The following is a 22,337-nucleotide window of genomic DNA, read 5'->3' on the forward strand; positions in this document are numbered from 1 at the left end:
TATAGGGTCAACTGACTAATCTGATCGAGATGAGTGTCATTAGAAGTCAAGCCGTTGACTTTATCTATAAATAGGACACATGAACTTCCATTATTAGGACACTTCAATTTTGTCACAACTTTACACTTTTTGTCTCTTAAAAAAGTGTTTTCTCTCTCTTAAAGTGTGGGGAAGATAGCTGATGGGACTCAAACTTTATTTGGATCCAGTAAATCATCGTTAGCGGAGAGAATTTTCACTTAAGTAATTCACCATCAACATGATCTGATTTGCACTGTGTCTTACCCGCTGGCCGGAATAAGTACGATCATTTGGCGCCTCTCACAACAGTGACTGTGATGTGGAGTCAGATTTGCACTTTCTGAAGTATAAACAAATTTGATTAGGATTTTACCAGTCGTTAACACGCATTAATGTATTGTACACAATTATTATTTATTAATTTTAATATGACGGTTATCAAATTCTACAACACATTAAAGCGTGTTAACGATAGCCTAATGATCTTCGTTAACAATATTTATTTTATTAGCATATTTTTATAGATGACAAGGATTGATATGTTTTTTGGTTTGAGCCTTATAATCATTCGTGTTTATCGTGGTATCTTAGTTGAGTTTTAAAGATATATTTTTGGGGTCGTAGTTTCGCGGGTTGTGTGTTCGTGTTGTAACTTTTTTTAGTATCATTGTTGTGTTACATAGGTGATTGTTTGGTGCAGTTTTTGCTAGTTTCTGACTAGTATTCTATTTATCTATTATGATAAAGACAAATGTCGTGGATCATTACTATTTCAAGTGGATGATCAAATTCACGGATAATGATAAAGCAAGTGGATGATCACATATATTACTATTTCACCTACTTACACAGTAAAATCTGTAGTATAAATATGTAATCAAATATAATCACTCAATGCACCATTCTTACATACAAAGAAATATACACTCATTTTTCTCTCCATTACTACTCTTTTATATTGTATAAGCTTAGGCCAAAAGTAGTTATAAACTACTAAATTACAACACGTTATCAGCACGAATATCTCAACATTTATACTAAATATGGTTGGCTCTGCCACCTAACTAATATATATATGGTCGGTTATACCACCTAAATAATATATGGTCGACACTGTCGCCTAATTTACATTTGAGACGACCCGTCCTAATCCATAAGGACGAATACAATAACATATGATTACATTGCGAGGTATTTGACCTCTATATGATACATTTTACAAACATTGCATTCATTTTTAAAAGACAACCTTTCATTACATCGAAAGTTGACAAGTATGCATACCATTTCATAATATATCCAAACTATAGGTGACTTAATCTGTCATCTACTTAATAATGATCTTTATTGAACTCAACGACTTGAATGCAACGTCTTTTGAAATACGTCATGAATGACTCCAAGTAATATCTTTAAAATGAGCAAATGCACAGTGAAAGATTTCTTTAATACCTGAGAATAAACATGCTTTAAAGTGTCAACCAAAAGGTTGGTGAGTTCATTAGTTTATCATAAATAATCATTTCCAATAATATAATAGACCACAAGATTTCATATTTCCATTTCTCATAAACATCATCTCATATCAGGCATTTCGCAAAATGCATAGAGATAAAAATCATTCATATGGTGAACACCTGGTAATCGACCTTAACAATTGACGACCCAGAAATTTCCGACCAAATTTAAACTTAATCTTATTATAATTCCGACACGTTAAGTAAAGTCTGTAAGGTTGAGTCTCAAAAAGTTTGAACTGTGTTTCATATATCCAATTGACCTTCGACCATTCTCGACGATTCACGAACAATCATTTATAAAAAGATATATGTATATGAATATAGGTGTATATATATATATAAAAAGATATATGTATATGAATATAGGTGTATATATATATATATATATATATATATATATATATATATATATATATATATATATATATATATATGATAACTTGAAATACATTAATACAATATTATACGATTTAGTTTCTGGAATTAAAGACGCAAGATAATTTATGATATACAATAAAACTTGGTATTTACAACATAACTATATATATAGTAGTTTGAATATATATATGATTTCGATACATAACTATTACTATATGTATATTGTTAAAATGTATAAATATTAAATATTCCATACCTTAGATAATTAGTAAATATGATATAATTAATAATTGTAATAATAATATTTTAAATGTAATTACAAGTTAGAGATAAATGTTATAGTAATATTATTATTTTCAATATTAATATCAAAATTAGTGTTATCAATATAACATACAAATATGAAACTTGATATATATATATATATATATATATATATAAGTTGTTATAATATTATTACTAATAATATTATTATCATTTAAATAATTATTATAGTTAGTAAAGTATTATGATTATTATCATTAAATGTTATCATTCTTATTTTTATTAAAAATCATCATTATTAGTATTATTTTGGTGTTATTATTATTATAAATATTATATTTCTAATATTATTTATTATTATTATTTTTATTATTATTACTAACATTAACATTAACATTATTTATTTATTTTTATTAGTATCCTTATCAATAATATTATTATTAATAATAATATTATTAATATTATTATTAATATTATTATTATTATTATTATTATTATTATTATTATTATTATTATTATTATTATTATTATTATTATTATTATTATTATTATTATTATTATTATTATTATTTTTAATTAGATTATTATTATTAATATAATTATAACTATTAATTACTAAATAATTGAATAAAAAGCGTACGTATCAAATTTTAGAATCAGAATCAGTTGAGTGTATCTATCATACTGTAATTGATTTGAATTCTGTTCCCTGAAGTTGATTATGTTGATAATACTAACAAAATCTGTTAGCAATCCACTTCAACTTTGATATTTTCCCTTATTTCCTGCCTGATCGATATTCTTGTCTGATTTTTGTTACACGTCTAAATCCATTCTCAATACAAACAAGCAGGTCGTATCATCTTTACAGCTTCAATTATTTGAATTACAACTTATATATAATGTTAACCATTACTGCGATGGTAGAAATAAAAACTGAAATATTATGATACATACACACACACACACACACACACACACACACACAAACACACATATATATATATATATATATATATATATATATATATATATATATATATATATATATATATATATATATATATATATATATATATATATACATATTGCTTACACATATCTATCTTTAACCTATAATTTTCCACTGCTATGTTCGCTTCTATTTTGTCCTTGTTTAAATTATACAAACGCTTAACCACCTTTGGTTCTAAGAGCCAAAGAATCACGGCTACAACCCACAATCACCGTCTACAACCGTCATCACAACCACTCGAATTGTTGATGTTTGAAAGCTCCATCCGCCATCACCACAACTCTCGTTATTTTCTTTCTTTTCGCTGTAGTATTGACCAAGGAGATTCATCACTTTCACAACCCAATGTCATCATGAATCATTCACCATAAAACTATATTTTTGTTTGCAGCTGCTACATATATTTTTTTTCCATCCTCTTTTCCTTGTAACTGTGAAAACACTCGAGCATCACCACCCTCTTAAGTATTAATCGACCACCTTTAACCACTGTGATAACCACTATCATCCTCCCACACCCAAACCACCACCATTAAACTAGCATGGAAGAGGTCACCACTATTTTTTTTGCTCGACACCAAACATCACTTGACGCCCTTCTTCTAATACCGGCTACCACCTTGAAATCACCACTTCACTTCTACTATCACTAGTTGATATTTTTTTTTGTTTAACCTATTTGAATTACAAAAGAAGCATACGAACAAGATGGTTTTATATTCTTTGTATGTGGCCAACAGTTTTAATCAAGGTTTACCTACTCACAATTATTCTTTTTGTTAGTGGATCTTAGTGGAAAGGTATAAAGAATCGACACATTCATTTTCTATATTTTTTTTGGCCCGTATGCTTATATATAATTGTTTCAATCACAACCTACCCCAAAACCAATCACTTTATCAAAAGTCGAATCACATTTTGATACGTATGAGTCTTGATGCCGACACCTACAACTATATAACCCAACCCCACCAGTTCCTTATTCGATTTAAATTGAAACAAGTTGTGGGCTGTTATGATCCTGATTTGGTAAATGGGGCCGCCAATCACTAGTTGCTATTGGGCTGTGAAGTTGTTTTGATGGTGGGCCGAAAACTTACTTCTGTTTGGGCTGTAACTGTAACATTTTCCACATGTAACGAATTCTGTTTCTGTTGAGGTTCATAGATTATGATGACTAGAAATAAGTTAGTGATGATAAAAAGAATGATGATTAAGGGATGATGATAAGATGAGAGGATGTTAAGAATGTTATGATTTTATGAGGTATATGATATTGATACGAGTATTTGATTTCCTGTCAAATTGGATTTGAGAAGATGATGAATAAGTTGTGGTTTTATGTGGAGAAACTAGTAAAGAAAACGATGATGATGATTTACAATAAGTACACGAACGTAGGAGAATGATTATGATTCAATAGGATACTGATAGTGATAACTCGTTGATAACAAATAAACACGAGCATGAAATCAAATAGCATAAGATGATTAGAGTATTAATCATGATAATGATATTTGATGATTCGGTGATGATTTGATGACGAATATAAAGATGATGAAGAAGAAGGCATATAGATATTAGGTTAAAAGGAATTAATCAGGAAGTTTAAAACAGAAAACATGATAGCTCGGTTGGTTTGGGTGTGTGTTAGGGAAACGAGAGGTCTCGGGTTCGATCCCAGATTGAGGCAATTTATTCTTTTTGGGAGCCTATTAATCCTTTTAAGGTAGTCTTATTATTATTATTATTATTCTTATTATTATTGTTGTTATTACCATTATTATTAGTATTATAAGTATTTTCATTTTTATTAACATTATTATAATTATTATTATTATTATTATCATCTTTATAAGTACTAGAATCATTATTATTATTATTATTACTAGTATTATTTTTATATAACAAATAAAGATTACATACTTATATTAATATTACATAAAAATTATATTAAACATATTAACATTAATTATATAAATAATTTACATATAACAAATTATTAATTTTCAATATAATACTAATCACACACACACACACACACACACACACACATATATATATACACAAATTAAGAAGATATATGATTTAAGATATAATATATAAATTTGTTCAATTACGAGCATATAAGTTAATATATATACAAATGATATAGGTTCGGGAATCCAAGGCCAACCCTGCATTGTTCAGTTTCGTCGTATGAATATTTTTACTACAAAATATTGGATTGTGAGTTTCATTTGCCTTTTTACCCTTTATATTTTTGGGCTGAGAATACATGCGCAATTTTTATAAATGTTTTACGAAATAGACACAAGTAATTGAAACTACATTATATGGGTGAATGATCGAAGCCGAATATGCCCCTTTTTCTTGGTAACCTAAGAATTAGTAAACCGATCTACTAATTGACGCGAATCCTAAAGATAGATCTATTGGGCCTAACGAACCCCATCCAAAGTACCGGACGCTTTAGTACTTCGATGTTGTTTTTATCATGTCCGAAGGATTTCCCGGAATAATAGGGGATATTCTTATATGCATCTTGTTAATGTCGGTTACCAGATGTTCACCATATGAATGATTATTTTTGTCTCTATGCATGGGACGTATATTTATGAGAAATGAAAATCTTGTGGTCTATTAAAATGATGGAAATGAATGTTGATGATAAACTAATGAACTCACCAACATTTTGGTTGACACTTTAAAGCATGTTTATTCTCAGGTACGAAACAAATCTTCTGCTGTGCATTTGCTCATTTTAAAGATATTACATGGAGTCATTCATGACATATTTCAAAAGACATTGCATTCGAGTCATTGAGTTCATCAAGATTATTATTAAGTCAATTATAGTTGGATATATTATGAAAGGATATGCATATCTGTCAACTTTCGATGAAATGGAAGTTTGTATTTTAAAAACGAATTCAATGTTTGTAAAATGTATCATATATAGGTCAAATACCTCGCGATGTAACCAAATGTAATGTATTCGTCCTTATGGATTAGGACGGGTCGTCTCATGTGGTATCAGAGCGGTGGTCTTAGCGAACCAGGTCTTGCATTAGTGTATCTAACTGATAGTTGTTTAGATGCATTAGTGGGTCTGGACTTCGACCGTGTCTGCATGTCAAAAGTCTTGCTTATCATTTAGTGTTGAAAATTATTTGCTTATCATCCTTAAAGTCTAGACACGTCTTACTGCCTCTATTGCATAGACAGTGTATAGATAAATTCATATCTTAGCGTATCTGTTATTGTTACCTTTGTCTGACAGCTTCCGTAGATTCCTCCGTAACTTATGAGATTTTAGTATTATATATGCATATGTAAATTATGTATTGCAGTGTACTAATCTACATCCTATAATCTATTTCTTATCGAAAATCCTTCATCTAATCGTACGAGATGAATCTCTCAACCAGTTCGAATTCCTCGAATTCCGACAGCTATTCCGACATGGATGTTCACCTAAGCTCCGAAGGCAGCATCACCATAATGAATCAACCAATCAGCCATCCCCAATTCATCCGATGGGTTCGTAGTCTACTTAATCAATGAAGACGCGAAGAAGGCGATCCCTTCCACCAACAGAATTCACTCTTGGCGAAGAACCTGAAACACTTACCAGCAACATCACCGACATCAACATGACCACCAGCAATAGCACCCATACCATCAACAACACACGCCTCAACATCTCATTCTGTACCTCGAGTATAATCACCGTTCTACATATCAATCTACATCAATTACCTTCGTTCTTCATGGCGATTATGTAATCTCTAAAGTCTTAGAGATTATTTATTCTAGCTCAAACCGAAAAGAAAATGAGATTAATATCATATTAACTCATTAAATCCATGATTACATCTGAGGAAAATATATATGTAAGTATATTTTCATAAAGATTGTAAATAAAAAAATTCTTTTGTACAAACTGTTAATGGTAAAAATATTTTAACGGGTAGGTAATACCCTAGAAATATTTAAATTTCACATTAATAAGTTACACTGTACATTCTTCTAATCTGATTCAACAGTCATTTACTATCCTACTTACATCCACAGATATACGTATCCGTTCACCGCAGAATAACCATTTTCATTCAATTTCATATTTGGATTTTGATCTATCAGAATCCAACAAGTGGCATAATGAAGAAAATGTTGGACAAAAAAAATTTGTTAGAAACAAACAAATTAACTATGAGAAATTTTGTTAAGAATCCACGCTAACGAAATCCTAGCTAACTATTCCTAGCTAACTGTTAATTCCGTATTACATTCTAATTATCACAATTTATTTATTGCAATTTAATTATCGCAATTTATTTTATCGCAATTTTAATTCTCGCAATTTTATTTATCGTCATTTAATTTCTGTTATTTATTTTTACGCACTTTATTTATCATCATTTAAATACTGTTATTTACGCATTTAAATATCGGGACACGTATACAAGGTTTTGACATATCATATCGACGCATCTATATATATTATTTGGAATAACCATAGACACTCTATATGCTGTAATGATCGAGTTCGCTATACAGTGTTGAGGTTGGTTCTATAATAATATATATACTTTGAGTTGTGATCGAGTCTGAGACATGTACACGGGTCACGATATGTATTAATTAATTCGAATATTATATATTAAACTATATATGAATTATTGGACTGTTAACTGTGGACTATCGACTGTTGACTAATAACATTGGACAATTAAAATGAAGTAAAATTTTGATTATAACATATGAAACTAAACATTTCTTCAAGTTTGCCACTTGATTTCATCCTAAACCTCATTTGTATCTTGAAAATTACAATCTGCGTTCAAACCTTTCATGATTCTTGAAAATACCTCAATCGAGAGGATGAACCAACCGCACTTCATCTACGGAATAAAAGATTGATACATATAGTTATACACTTGAAAATACTCGGTACCTGAGTAAACGTTTAACACGTATATGTGCTAGCTCCTTTGGCATTACTATTATCGAAAATAACATTGCAATTCTTTTTCAAATTAGCCAATTTTGTCACAGCTCCAGCAAGTCAACTTCGACTTTTCACTCAGATTAGCCTTATTATAACCTTGATATATAAGTTTGCCTTTCGTCACCGTTACCGAAGAATCGTTTATATTCCACCACATTAGCAGTAAACTTACCAGCAACCTCATTACTCATTTGCTTAAGTTTCTCCGAAGAACCATTATATTTGTTCATTAAAACCCTATCATATACTCATCCGCTTATTGTAACGAGAATTTCCATACCAATTACCAGGAATCAGCAATCAGTATTTTGAAATCTCGCAGCATGTCTACATCAACAGTTATAAGTATACATAAAATTCTTATCTCTTAGAATTATGACCTTCCATTTTGAAATTCTGAAAAGCACTCAGGTTATGAACCAATACTCTAAATATTCAAAAATCCGAATGAAGCAGCAGAAACTGTAAACGACCTTAACAGTCAAAAGTATGATGATAAAGAATGGAGTGTTGGAAACGCTCAATAGAAAATTTAGTACCAAAAAGCTGATTATGCAAAAATATGAAGGAGGCTGTAGACAAATCACAAGGACTAAACTTGTACATAAAGAATCCTGATAATTCTGATTCTGATGAAATCTTTATCGAATATCTTGCTCCTTAAATCGCTCTAAATCATTGTGAATGAATTTCTTCATCATACTATGATTCTAAAATTCTAAGATATCATCGTATCTTTCACTATAAATATCCTCGATATTTCTGAAGATATCTTCATAAATATACTTGATTCAATATTAATTATCTCTCCGCGCTATCTGTGTTATCTCATAAAAGGAAACCTTTTTGGTTCCTATATTCTGTAAATCTTCGATTTTAAAGTATGAATGTTTTGAAGTAGTGTGGGAAATTGATGCATGAGTTAGTATAATATAATGACACTTTATCAACGTGATTATATTATAGTAAGTCATGCTGAGTTTTTAAATGGAACGTGATGATTCACAGACCCTACCGTCTTCATGTGCTATGTTACACGACTCTTACATTCTATCTAATCTATAACCCTATCAAGAACATATCTTCCTGATAGTTCTAACTTTTCTCTTGAATTCTGGTAATTTAACCAATCAAGATCATGCTATTACAACATTACTCTTAGAACGTTAGCCATGTTCATTTCGAATTTCATACCTACGAATTCTGGATCATTATACGTTTAATTTAAAGTTGGGAAGAGGAAACAAGAGTATGAAGCTCCGATATATAGGAAAAAAATACAAAGCCCAACAACATCACCGAAATCACAAACCATGTATATCGGTGCGTATAGCAATATAAAGACACGAGAGGATTATAAATATAATAATCCCTAGAGCATAGTAGAACTAAACAGATTCTTCCGGTGGGAGTTGGAAAAGAAGAACGATCATTGCGATAGTCAGAATAAGAACAAGGATTAGAACCAGATTAAGCATTATTATAATCTTTTGGATATATGAACTGAGAAAGAAGGTATAGAAGTGGTGAAAACTAATGGAAAGGAAAAGGTAAATTTATAATGGAAATATCCGACAGAACAATCGAGACAGATTACTGCATTTAATTAGAGAGGATCATAATTTTCTTAATTTTCGAAGAATCAAATCTTGTTACAAAGATTTTCTCCAAATCCCTTAAACTCTGGAAGTCAATCCTATCTACATCAAAAGATATGACAAATCTTCATTTACTCATTTCACTCTTGTGTGATAGCTTCATTCGTACTCTTCGAATAATCGAATTGTCTTATCCACATTACTCAATGATGATAAAACTCTATTTATCAACTCATATTCGTCATGAAAATATTTTTATTGTTAGCCATGACCACCTCACTCAAATTTCGGGACGAAATTTCTTTAACGGGTAGGTATTGTGATGACCCAGAAATTTCCGACCAAATTTAAACTTAATCTTATTATAATTCCGACACGTTAAGCAAAGTCTGTAAGGTTGAGTCTCAAAAATTTTGAACTGTGTTTCATATATCCAATTGACCTTCGACCATTCTCGACGATTCATGAACAATCATTTATAAATAGATATATGTATATATATATATATATATATATATATATATATATATATATATATATATATATATATATATATATATATATATATATATATGATAACATGATAACTTGAAATACATTAATACAATATTATACGATTTAGTTTCTGGAGTTAAAGAAGCAAGATAATTTATGATATACAATAAAACTTGGTATTTACAACATAACTATATATATAGTAGTTTGAATATATATATGATTTCGATACATAACTATTACTATATGTATATTATTAAATGTATAAATATTAAATATTCCATACCTTAGATAATTAGTAAATATGATATAATTAATAATTGTAATAATAATATTTTAAATGTAATTACAAGTTAGAGATAAATGTTATAGTAATATTATTATTTTCAATATTAATATCAAAATTAGTGTTATCAATATAACATACAAATATGAAACTTGATATATATAAGTTGTTATAATATTATTACTAATAATATTATTATCATTTAAATAATTATTATAGTTAGTAAAGTATTATGATTATTATCATTAAATGTTATCATTCTTATTTTTATTAAAAATCATCATTATTAGTATTATTTTGGTGTTATTATTATTATAAATATTTTATTTCTAATATTATTTATTATTATTATTATTATTACTAACATTAACATTAACATTATTTATTTATTTTTATTAGTATCCCTATCAATAATATTATTATTAATAATATTATTATTAATATTATTATTTTTATTATTATTACTACTACTACTATTATTATTATTATTATTATTATTATTATTATTATTATTATTATTATTATTATTATTATTATTATTATTTTTAACAGATTAATATTATTAATATAATTATAACTATTAATTACTAAATAATTGGATAAAAAGCGTACGTATCAAATTTTAGAATCAGAATCAGTTGAGTGTATCTATCATACTGTAATTGATTTGAATTCTGTTCCCTGAAGTTGATTATGCTGATAATACTAACAAAATCTGTTAGCAATCCACTTCAACTTTGATATTTTACCTTATTTCCTGCCTGATCGATATTCTTGTCTGATTTTTGTTACACGTCTAAATCCATTCTCAATACAAACAAACAGGTCGTATCATCTTTACAGCTTCAATTATTTGAATTACAACTTATATATAATGTTAACCATTACTGCGATGGTAGAAATAAAAACTGAAATATTATGATACATACACACACACACACACACACACACACACACACATATATATATATATATATATATATATATATATATATATATATATATATACATATTGCTTACACATATCTATCTTTAACCTATAGTTTTCCACTGCTATCTTCGCTTCTATTTTGTCCTTGTTTAAATTATACAAACGCTTAACCACCTTCGGTTCTAAGAGCCAAAGAATCACGACTACAACCCACCATCACCGTCTACAACCGTCACCACAACCACTCGAATTGTTGATGTTTGAAAGCTCCATCCGCCATCACCACAACTCTCGTTATTTTCTTTCTTTTCGCTGTAGTATTTGTAGTGACCCGAACTTTTCCATGTTTATATATATTAATTGAGAGTGATATTTACATGATTAAATGTTTCCAACATGTTAAGCAATCAAACTTGTTAAGACTTGATTAATTGAAATATGTTTCGTATAGACAATTGACCACCCAAGTTGACCGGTGATTCACGAACGTTAAAACTTGTAAAAACTATACGATGACATATATATGGTTATATATATAGTAAACATGTTTTTATTATAAGTATGTATCTCATTAGGTATTTTAACAATGAGTTATATACATAAAAATGAGACTATTAATTTAAGAAACTCGAAAACGATATATATAACGATTATCGTTATAACAACGTCTTACTAGGTACATATGAATCATATTAAGATATTGATACACTTGGTTAATTATGTTAAATGATAAGTAAATATATTATTAAGTGTATTAACAATGAAATACATATGTAAAAATAAGACTACTAACTTAATGATTTCGAAACGAGACATATATGTAACGATTATCGTTGTAACGACATTTAACTGTATATACATCATACTGAGATATATTATATATCATAATATCATGATAATATAACAATTTAACATCTCAATTGTTATAATAAACAATGGGTTAACAACATTCAACAAGATCATTAACCTAAAGGTTTCAAAACAACATTTACATGTAACGACTAACGATGACTTAACGACTCAGTTAAAATGTATATACATGTAGTGTTTTAATATGTATTTATACACTTTTGAAAGACTTCAATACACTTATCAAAATACTTCTACTTAACAAAAATGCTTACAATTACATCCTCGTTCAGTTTCATCAACAATTCTACTCGTATGCACCCGTATTCGTACTCATACAATACACAGCTTTTAGATGTATGTACTATTGGTATATACACTCCAATGATCAGCTCTTAGCAGCCCATGTGAGTCACCTAACACATGTGGGAACCATCATTTGGCAACTAGCATGAAATATCTCATAAAATTACAAAAATATGAGTAATCATTCATGACTTATTTACATGAAAACAAAATTAAATATCCTTTATATCTAATCCATACACTAACGATCAAAAACACCTAAAAACACTTTCATTCTTCAATTTTATTCATCTAATTGATCTCTCTCAAGTTCTATCTTCAAGTTCTAAGTGTTCTTCATAAATTCTACAAGTTCTAGTTACATAAAATCAAGAATACTTTCAAGTTTGCTAGCTCACTTCCAATCTTGTAAGGTGATCATCCAACCTCAAGAAATCTTTGTTTCTTACAGTAGGTTATCATTCTAATACAAGGTAATAATCATATTCAAACTTTGGTTCAATTTCTATAACTATAACAATCTTATTTCAAGTGATGATCTTACTTGAACTTGTTTTCGTGTCATGATTCTGCTTCAAGAACTTCGAGCCATCCAAGGATCCGTTGAAGCTAGATCCATTTTTCTCTTTTCCAGTAGGTTTATCCAAGGAACTTAAGGTAGTAATGATGTTCATAACATCATTTAATTCATACATATAAAGCTATCTTATTCGAAGGTTTAAACTTGTAATCACTAGAACATAGTTTAGTTAATTCTAAACTTGTTCGCAAACAAAAGTTAATCCTTCTAACTTGACTTTTAAAATCAACTAAACACATGTTCTATATCTATATGATATGCTAACTTAATGATTTAAAACCTGGAAACACGAAAAATACCGTAAAACCGGATTTACGCCGTCGTAGTAACACCGCGGGCTGTTTTGGGTTAGTTAATTAAAAACTATGATAAACTTTGATTTAAAAGTTGTTATTCTGAGAAAATGATTTTTATTATGAACATGAAACTATATCCAAAAATTATGGTTAAACTCAAAGTGGAAGTATGTTTTCTAAAATGGTCATCTAGACGTCGTTCTTTCGACTGAAATGACTACCTTTACAAAAACGACTTGTAACTTATTTTTCTGACTATAAACCTATACTCTTTCTGTTTAGATTCATAAAATAGAGTTCAATATGAAACCATAGCAATTTGATTCACTCAAAACGGATTTAAAATGAAGAAGTTATGGGTAAAACAAGATTGGATAATTTTTCTCATTTTAGCTACGTGAAAATTGGTAACAAATCTATTCCAACCATAACTTAATCAACTTGTATTGTATATTATGTAATCTTGAGATACCATAGACACGTATACAATGTTTCGACCTATCATGTCGACACATCTATATATATTTCGGAACAACCATAGACACTCTATATGTGAATGTTGGAGTTAGCTATACAGGGTTGAGGTTGATTCCAAAATATATATAGTTTGAGTTGTGATCAATACTGAGATATGTATACACTGGGTCGTGGATTGATTCAAGATAATATTTATCGATTTATTTCTGTACATCTAACTGTGGACAACTAGTTGTAGGTTACTAACGAGGACAGCTGACTTAATAAACTTAAAACATCAAAATATATTAAAAGTGTTGTAAATATATTTTGAACATACTTTGATATATATGTATATATTGTTATAGGTTCGTGAATTAACTAGTGGCCAAGTATTACTTCCCGACAAAGTAAAAATCTGTGAAAGTGAGTTATAGTCCCACTTTTAAAATCTAATATTTTTGGGATGAGAATACATGCAGGTTTTATAAATGATTTACAAAATAGACACAAGTACGTGAAACTACATTCTATGGTTGAATTATCGAAATCGAATATGCCCCTTTTTATTAAGTCTGGTAATCTAAGAATTAGGGAACAGACACCCTAATTGACGCGAATCCTAAAGATAGATCTATTGGGCCTAACAAACCCCATCCAAAGAACCGGATGCTTTAGTACTTCGAAATTTATATCATATCCGAAGGGTGTCCCGGAATGATGGGGATATTCTTATATATGCATCTTGTTAATGTCGGTTACCAGGTGTTCACCATATGAATGATTTTTATCTCTATGTATGGGATGTGTATTGAAATATGAAATCTTGTGGTCTATTATTATGATTTGATATATATAGGTTAAACCTATAACTCACCAACATTTTTGTTGACGTTTTAAGCATGTTTATTCTCAGGTGATTATTAAGAGCTTCCGCTGTCGCATACTTAAATAAGGACGAGATTTGGAGTCCATGCTTGTATGATATTGTGTAAAAACTGCATTCAAGAAACTTATTTTGTTGTAACGTATTTGTATTGTAAACCATTATGTAATGGTCGTGTGTAAACAGGATATTTTAGATTATCATTATTTGATAATCTACGTAAAGCTTTTTAAAACCTTTATCTATGAAATAAAGGTTATGGTTTGTTTTAAAAATGAATGCAGTCTTTGAAAAACGTCTCATATAGAGGTCAAAACCTCGCAACGAAATCAATTAATATGGAACGTTTTTAATCAATAAGAACGGGACATTTCAGTTGGTATCCGAGCATTGGTCTTAGAGAACCAGAATTTTGCATTAGTGTGTCTTATCGAGTTTGTTAGGATGCATTAGTGAGTCTGGACTTCGACCGTGTTTACTTGAAAAATGATTGCTTAACAAATTTTGTTGGAAACTGTATATTTTTAACATGTGAATATTATGTGATATATTAATCTCTTAACGCGTTTGATATTATGTGATAGATGTCTACCTCTAGAACAAGTCCCATTGACTCACCTAATAATAATGAAGAGTCAAATGTAAATTGGAATGATTCGTGGACTGATTCACAAGTTCCCGAAGAGGAACCGGAAGAAGAGTCGGAACCGGAAGAAGAATCGGAACCGGAAGAAGAATCGGAACCAGATGAAGAAATAGAACCGGTGGGGGAAATAATAAAACGGTTAAGTAAAAGAAAATCCTCAACCAACCGACCAAGGTTAATTATGGTCAATGGTGTTTCCTCTAAGGAAGCAAAATATTGGGAGGATTACCAATTCTCCGATGAATCGGATTCCGACGAGAATTCCGATGATGTTATAGAAATTACCCCAACTGAATTTAAAAAGGCAAAAGAAAATAATAAGGGAAAGGGCATAAAAATAGAGAAATCTAATTCCAACCCCGATGAACTTTATATGTATCGTCAACCCCCGAAGTCCTTAAGTTGTAACAATGACCCGGGAACCTCTAAACCACTAGGTTTTTCTAAACCAATGTGGAAAATTACGGCTCGTATTAGGGGAACATCATATATCCCTAGAAACTTGGCAAAACGAACCAAAACCGAAGAAGAAGAAACAAGCGAGTCGGAATAAGATAGTTGTATTCGTGTGGTGTAATATATGTAATATAGTGTGCTTATGCTTTATGATATATGTAAAAATTGCTTGTATTAATAAGTATTTTTTTTATGAATCTAACTCTTGTCTATTTTACAGTATAAAAACACAAAATGAATAGACAACCCAATATTTTAAGAGACCTACCCGGAGACATGATTGATGAAATCTTGTCTAGTGTCGGTCAGAATTCTTCGGCATAACTATTTAAGGCGAGATCAGTTTGTAAGACATTCGAAGAACGTTCCAAGAATGCCTTGGTTTATAAAAGGCTTTCGTTCGAAAGATGGGGGATATCACATTGGGAAATCCATAAGTTACGATGTGTTTACTTTGACGCATATATTGCGGGGAACCCAAATGCTATTTTACGCAATGGGTTAAGAAATTATTTTGACTCAATATATCCGAATATTGGACTTCGTGATTTAGAAAAAGCGGCTAACATGCAACATAAAGAAGCATGTTATGCTTACGGATTAGTAATGTTCGCTTCTCATCAAAGTGAGAACAAGAACATCGGGCTACAACTATTAAACAAAACGTTCCCACAAGTGATGGAGTCGGTAATTGGGGTAAGAAATGAGGTTTTTAGATTATTACGGGACTGTTGGACATTACGTAACCCTCGTCCCTTTGACGACGTTACAACACGCTGTCTTATCAACGACCATAACGGTTATGTTCCACAAGACCAAGGATGGGAAGTAATCCTAGTAAAACCAGAATGCATGACTTGTTTCTGGATGTATGAATTACGTGTCTTTATTGCCTTTGCTGAACGACTTGTGTACTAGCTAGAATTATCTTCACAACCATCTTGTATCAAATTTATTGTGTGCTATATTTCATGCTATATGTAAAATAAGCGGTATTGTAAGTTTGTAAAATATTGTGTAAAAGTTTGAACGCGAAATATTATTATAATCAGTTTTTCATATAGAATTGTAGTAGTTGAATTGTATATTAGCTACTAAGTATGAACTTAACGGGTAGGTACTACCCGAATTTAAACTTATAAAATGCTAATATGAAGAAAAAGCTTTATAAATGAGTTCATATTATGCTACGAAATACTATTAACTACTCTTAATATTCTGTATGATTAACTTGTTCCATTTGACTATTTTGAAGGAAATGGCACCGACTACTCGACACACCGTGAATATGAATGAAGAGGAATTCCGTACTTTTCTAGCTTCAAACATAGCCGCAGTACAGGCTGCGCTACATACCAACAATAACCTTGGATCTAGCAGTACAGGAAATCGTGTAGGATGCACCTACAAAGAATTCACTGCCTGCAAACCTTTGGAATTTGATGGAACCGAAGGACCGATCGGATTGAAACGGTGGACCGAGAAGGTCGAATCGGTGTTTGCCATAAGTAAGTGTACTGAAGAGGACAAAGTGAAGTACGCTACGCATACCTTCACAGGTTCTGCGTTAACATGGTGGAATACCTATCTAGAGCAAGTGGGACAAGACGATGCGTACGCACTACCGTGGTCAGCATTCAAGCACTTGATGAACGAGAAGTACCGTCCCAGAACCGAGGTCAATAAGCTCAAGACAGAACTTAGAGGGTTACGAACCCAAGGATTTGATATTACCACGTACGAAAGACGATTCACAGAATTATGCCTATTGTGTCCGGGAGCGTTCGAAGATGAGAAAGAGAAGATCGACGCGTTTGTGAAAGGATTACCGGAAAGAATCCAAGAAGATATAAGTTCACACGAGCCCGCCTCCATACAACAGGCATGTAGAATGGCTCACAAACTCGTGAACCAGATTGAAGAAAGAATTAAAGAACAGACTGCTGAAGAGGCCAATGTGAAGCAAGTCAAAAGAAAGTGGGAGGAAAACGGTGATAAGAATCACCAATACAACAACAACAGCAATTACAACAATAATCGCAACAATTATCCCAACAATCGCAACATCAATCGCAACTACAACAAACGGCCCAACAACAACAACAATAATAACAACAGCAACTACAACAATCATCCCAACAACAATAATAACCGCAACAACAACAACAATCAGAAGCAGCTATGCCAAAGGTGTGAAAAGAATCACTCGGGGTTCTGCACCAAATTTTGCAACAAGTGTAAAAGAAATGGTCATAGCGCGGCGAAGTGTGAGGTCTACGGACCAGGGGTTAATAGAACGAAAGGAACAAATGGTGTCGGAACGAGTAATGGCAGAGCAAGTAGTGTCGGAGCAAGTTATGCCAATGTAGTTTGTTATAAATGTGGAAAACCGGGCCACATCATTAGAAATTGCCCGAACCAGGAGAACACGAATGGACAAGGCCGCGGAAGAGTTTTCAATATTAATGCGGCAGAGGCACAGGAAGACCCGGAGCTTGTTACGGGTACGTTTCTTATTGACAATAAATCTGCTTACGTTTTATTTGATTCGGGTGCGGATAGAAGCTATATGAGTAGAGATTTTTGTGCTAAATTAAGTTGTCCATTGACGCCTTTGGATAGTAAATTTTTACTCGAATTAGCAAATGGTAAATTAATTTCAGCAGATAATATATGTCGGAATCGAGAAATTAAACTGGTTAGCGAAACATTTAAGATTGATTTGATACCAGTAGAGTTAGGGAGTTTTGATGTGATAATCGGTATGGACTGGTTGAAAGAAGTGAAAGCGGAGATCGTTTGTTACAAAAATGCAATTCGCATTATACGAGAAAAAGGAAAACCCTTAATGGTGTACGGAGAAAAGGGCAACACGAAGCTACATCTTATTAGTAATTTGAAGGCACAAAAACTAATAAGAAAAGGTTACTATGCTGTTCTAGCACACGTCGAGAAAGTACAAACTGAAGAAAAGAGCATCAATGATGTTCCCGTCGCAAAAGAATTTCCTGATGTATTTCCGAAAGAATTACCGGGATTACCCCCACATCGATCCGTTGAATTTCAAATAGATCTTGTACCAGGAGCTGCACCAATAGCTCGTGCTCCTTACAGACTCGCACCCAGTGAGATGAAAGAACTGCAAAGCCAATTACAAGAACTTTTAGAGCGTGGTTTCATTCGACCAAGCACATCACCGTGGGGAGCTCCTGTTTTGTTTGTCAAGAAGAAAGATGGTACATTCAGGTTGTGTATCGACTACCGAGAGTTGAACAAACTTACCATCAAGAACCGCTACCCACTACCGAGAATCGATGACTTATTTGATCAACTACAAGGCTCGTCTGTTTATTCAAAGATTGACTTACGTTCCGGGTATCATCAAATGCGGGTGAAAGAAGATGATATTCCAAAGACTGCTTTCAGAACACGTTACGGTCATTACGAGTTTATGGTCATGCCGTTTGGTTTAACTAATGCACCAGCTGTGTTCATGGACCTTATGAACCGAGTGTGTGGACCATACCTTGACAAGTTTGTCATTGTTTTCATTGATGACATACTTATTTACTCAAAGAATGACCAAGAACACGGTGAACATTTGAGAAAGGTGTTAGAAGTATTGAGGAAGGAAGAATTGTACGCTAGGTTTTCAAAGTGTGCATTTTGGTTGGAAGAAGTTCAATTCCTCGGTCACATAGTGAACAAAGAAGGTATTAAGGTGGATCCGGCAAAGATAGAAACTGTTGAAAAGTGGGAAACCCCGAAACTCCGAAACACATACGCCAGTTTTTAGGACTAGCTGGTTACTACAGAAGGTTCATCCAAGACTTTTCCAGAATAGCAAAACCCTTGACTGCATTAACGCATAAAGGGAAGAAATTTGAATGGAATGATGAACAAGAGAAAGCGTTTCAGTTATTGAAGAAAAAGCTAACTACGGCACCTATATTGTCATTGCCTGAAGGGAATGATGATTTTGTGATTTATTGTGATGCATCAAAGCAAGGTCTCGGTTGTGTATTAATGCAACGAACGAAGGTGATTGCTTATGCGTCTAGACAATTGAAGATTCACGAACAAAATTATACGACGCATGATTTGGAATTAGGCGCGGTTGTTTTTGCATTAAAGACTTGGAGGCACTACTTATATGGGGTCAAAAGTATTATATATACCGACCACAAAAGTCTTCAACACATATTTAATCAGAAACAACTGAATATGAGGCAGCGTAGGTGGATTGAATTATTGAATGATTACGACTTTGAGATTCGTTACCACCCGGGGAAGGCAAATGTGGTAGCCGATGCCTTGAGCAGGAAGGACAGAGAACCCATTCGAGTAAAATCTATGAATATAATGATTCATAATAACATTACTACTCAAATAAAGGAGGCGCAACAAGGAGTGTTAAAAGAGGGAAATTTAAAGGATGAAATACCCAAAGGATCGGAGAAGCATCTTAATATTCGGGAAGACGGAACCCGGTATAGGGCTGAAAGGATTTGGGTACCAAAATTTGGAGATATGAGAGAAATGGTACTTAGAGAAGCTCATAAAACCAGATACTCAATACATCCTGGAACGGGGAAGATGTACAAGGATCTCAAGAAACATTTTTGGTGGCCGGGTATGAAAGCCGATGTTGCTAAATACGTAGGAGAATGTTTGACGTGTTCTAAGGTCAAAGCTGAGCATCAGAAACCATCAGGTCTACTTCAACAACCCGAAATCCCAGAATGGAAATGGGAAAACATTACCATGGATTTCATCACTAAATTACCAAGGACTGCAAGTGGTTTTGATACTATTTGGGTAATAGTTGATCGTCTCACCAAATCAGCACACTTCCTGCCAATAAGAGAAGATGACAAGATGGAGAAGTTAGCACGACTGTATTTGAAGGAAGTCGTATCCAGACATGGAATACCAATCTCTATTATCTCTGATAGGGATGGCAGATTTATTTCAAGATTCTGGCAGACATTACAGCAAGCATTAGGAACTCGTCTAGACATGAGTACTGCCTATCATCCACAAACTGATGGGCAGAGCGAAAGGACGATACAAACGCTTGAAGACATGCTGCGAGCATGTGTTATTGATTTCGGAAACAGTTGGGATCGACATCTACCGTTAGCAGAATTTTCCTACAACAACAGCTACCATTCAAGCATTGAGATGGCGCCGTTTGAAGCACTTTATGGTAGAAAGTGCAGGTCTCCGATTTGTTGGAGTGAAGTGGGGGATAGACAGATTACGGGTCCGGAGATTATACAAGAAACTACCGAGAAGATCATCCAAATTCAACAACGGTTGAAAACCGCCCAAAGTCGACAAAAGAGCTACGCTGACATTAAAAGAAAAGATATAGAATTTGAAATTGGAGAGATGGTCATGCTTAAAGTTGCACCTTGGAAAGGCGTTGTTCAATTTGGTAAACGAGGGAAATTAAATCCAAGGTATATTGGACCATTCAAGATTATTGATCGTGTCGGACCAGTAGCTTACCGACTTGAGTTACCTCAACAACTCGCGGCTGTACATAACACTTTCCACGTCTCGAATTTGAAGAAATGTTTTGCTAAAGAAGATCTCACTATTCCGTTAGATGAAATCCAAATCAACGAAAAACTTCAATTCATCGAAGAACCCGTCGAAATAATGGATCGTGAGGTTAAAAGACTTAAGCAAAACAAGATACCAATTGTTAAGGTTCGATGGAATGCTCGTAGAGGACCCGAGTTCACCTGGGAGCGTGAAGATCAGATGAAGAAGAAATACCCGCATCTATTTCCAGAAGATTCGTCAACACCTTCAACAGCTTAAAATTTCGGGACGAAATTTATTTAACGGGTAGGTACTGTAGTGACCCGAACTTTTCCATGTTTATATATATTAATTGAGAGTGATATTTACATGATTAAATGTTTCCAACATGTTAAGCAATCAAACTTGTTAAGACTTGATTAATTGAAATATGTTTCGTATAGACAATTGACCACCCAAGTTGACCGGTGATTCACGAACGTTAAAACTTGTAAAAACTATACGATGACATATATATGGTTATATATATAGTAAACATGTTTTTATTATAAGTATGTATCTCATTAGGTATTTTAATAATGAGTTATATACATAAAAATGAGACTATTAATTTAAGAAACTCGAAAACGATATATATAACGATTATCGTTATAACAACGTCTTACTAGGTACATATGAATCATATTAAGATATTGATACACTTGGTTAATTATGTTAAATGATAAGTAAATATATTATTAAGTGTATTAACAATGAAATACATATGTAAAAATAAGACTACAAACTT

Source organism: Rutidosis leptorrhynchoides, chromosome 4 (genome assembly GCF_046630445.1).
Source record: "Rutidosis leptorrhynchoides isolate AG116_Rl617_1_P2 chromosome 4, CSIRO_AGI_Rlap_v1, whole genome shotgun sequence".
Lineage (NCBI taxonomy): Eukaryota > Viridiplantae > Streptophyta > Magnoliopsida > Asterales > Asteraceae > Rutidosis > Rutidosis leptorrhynchoides.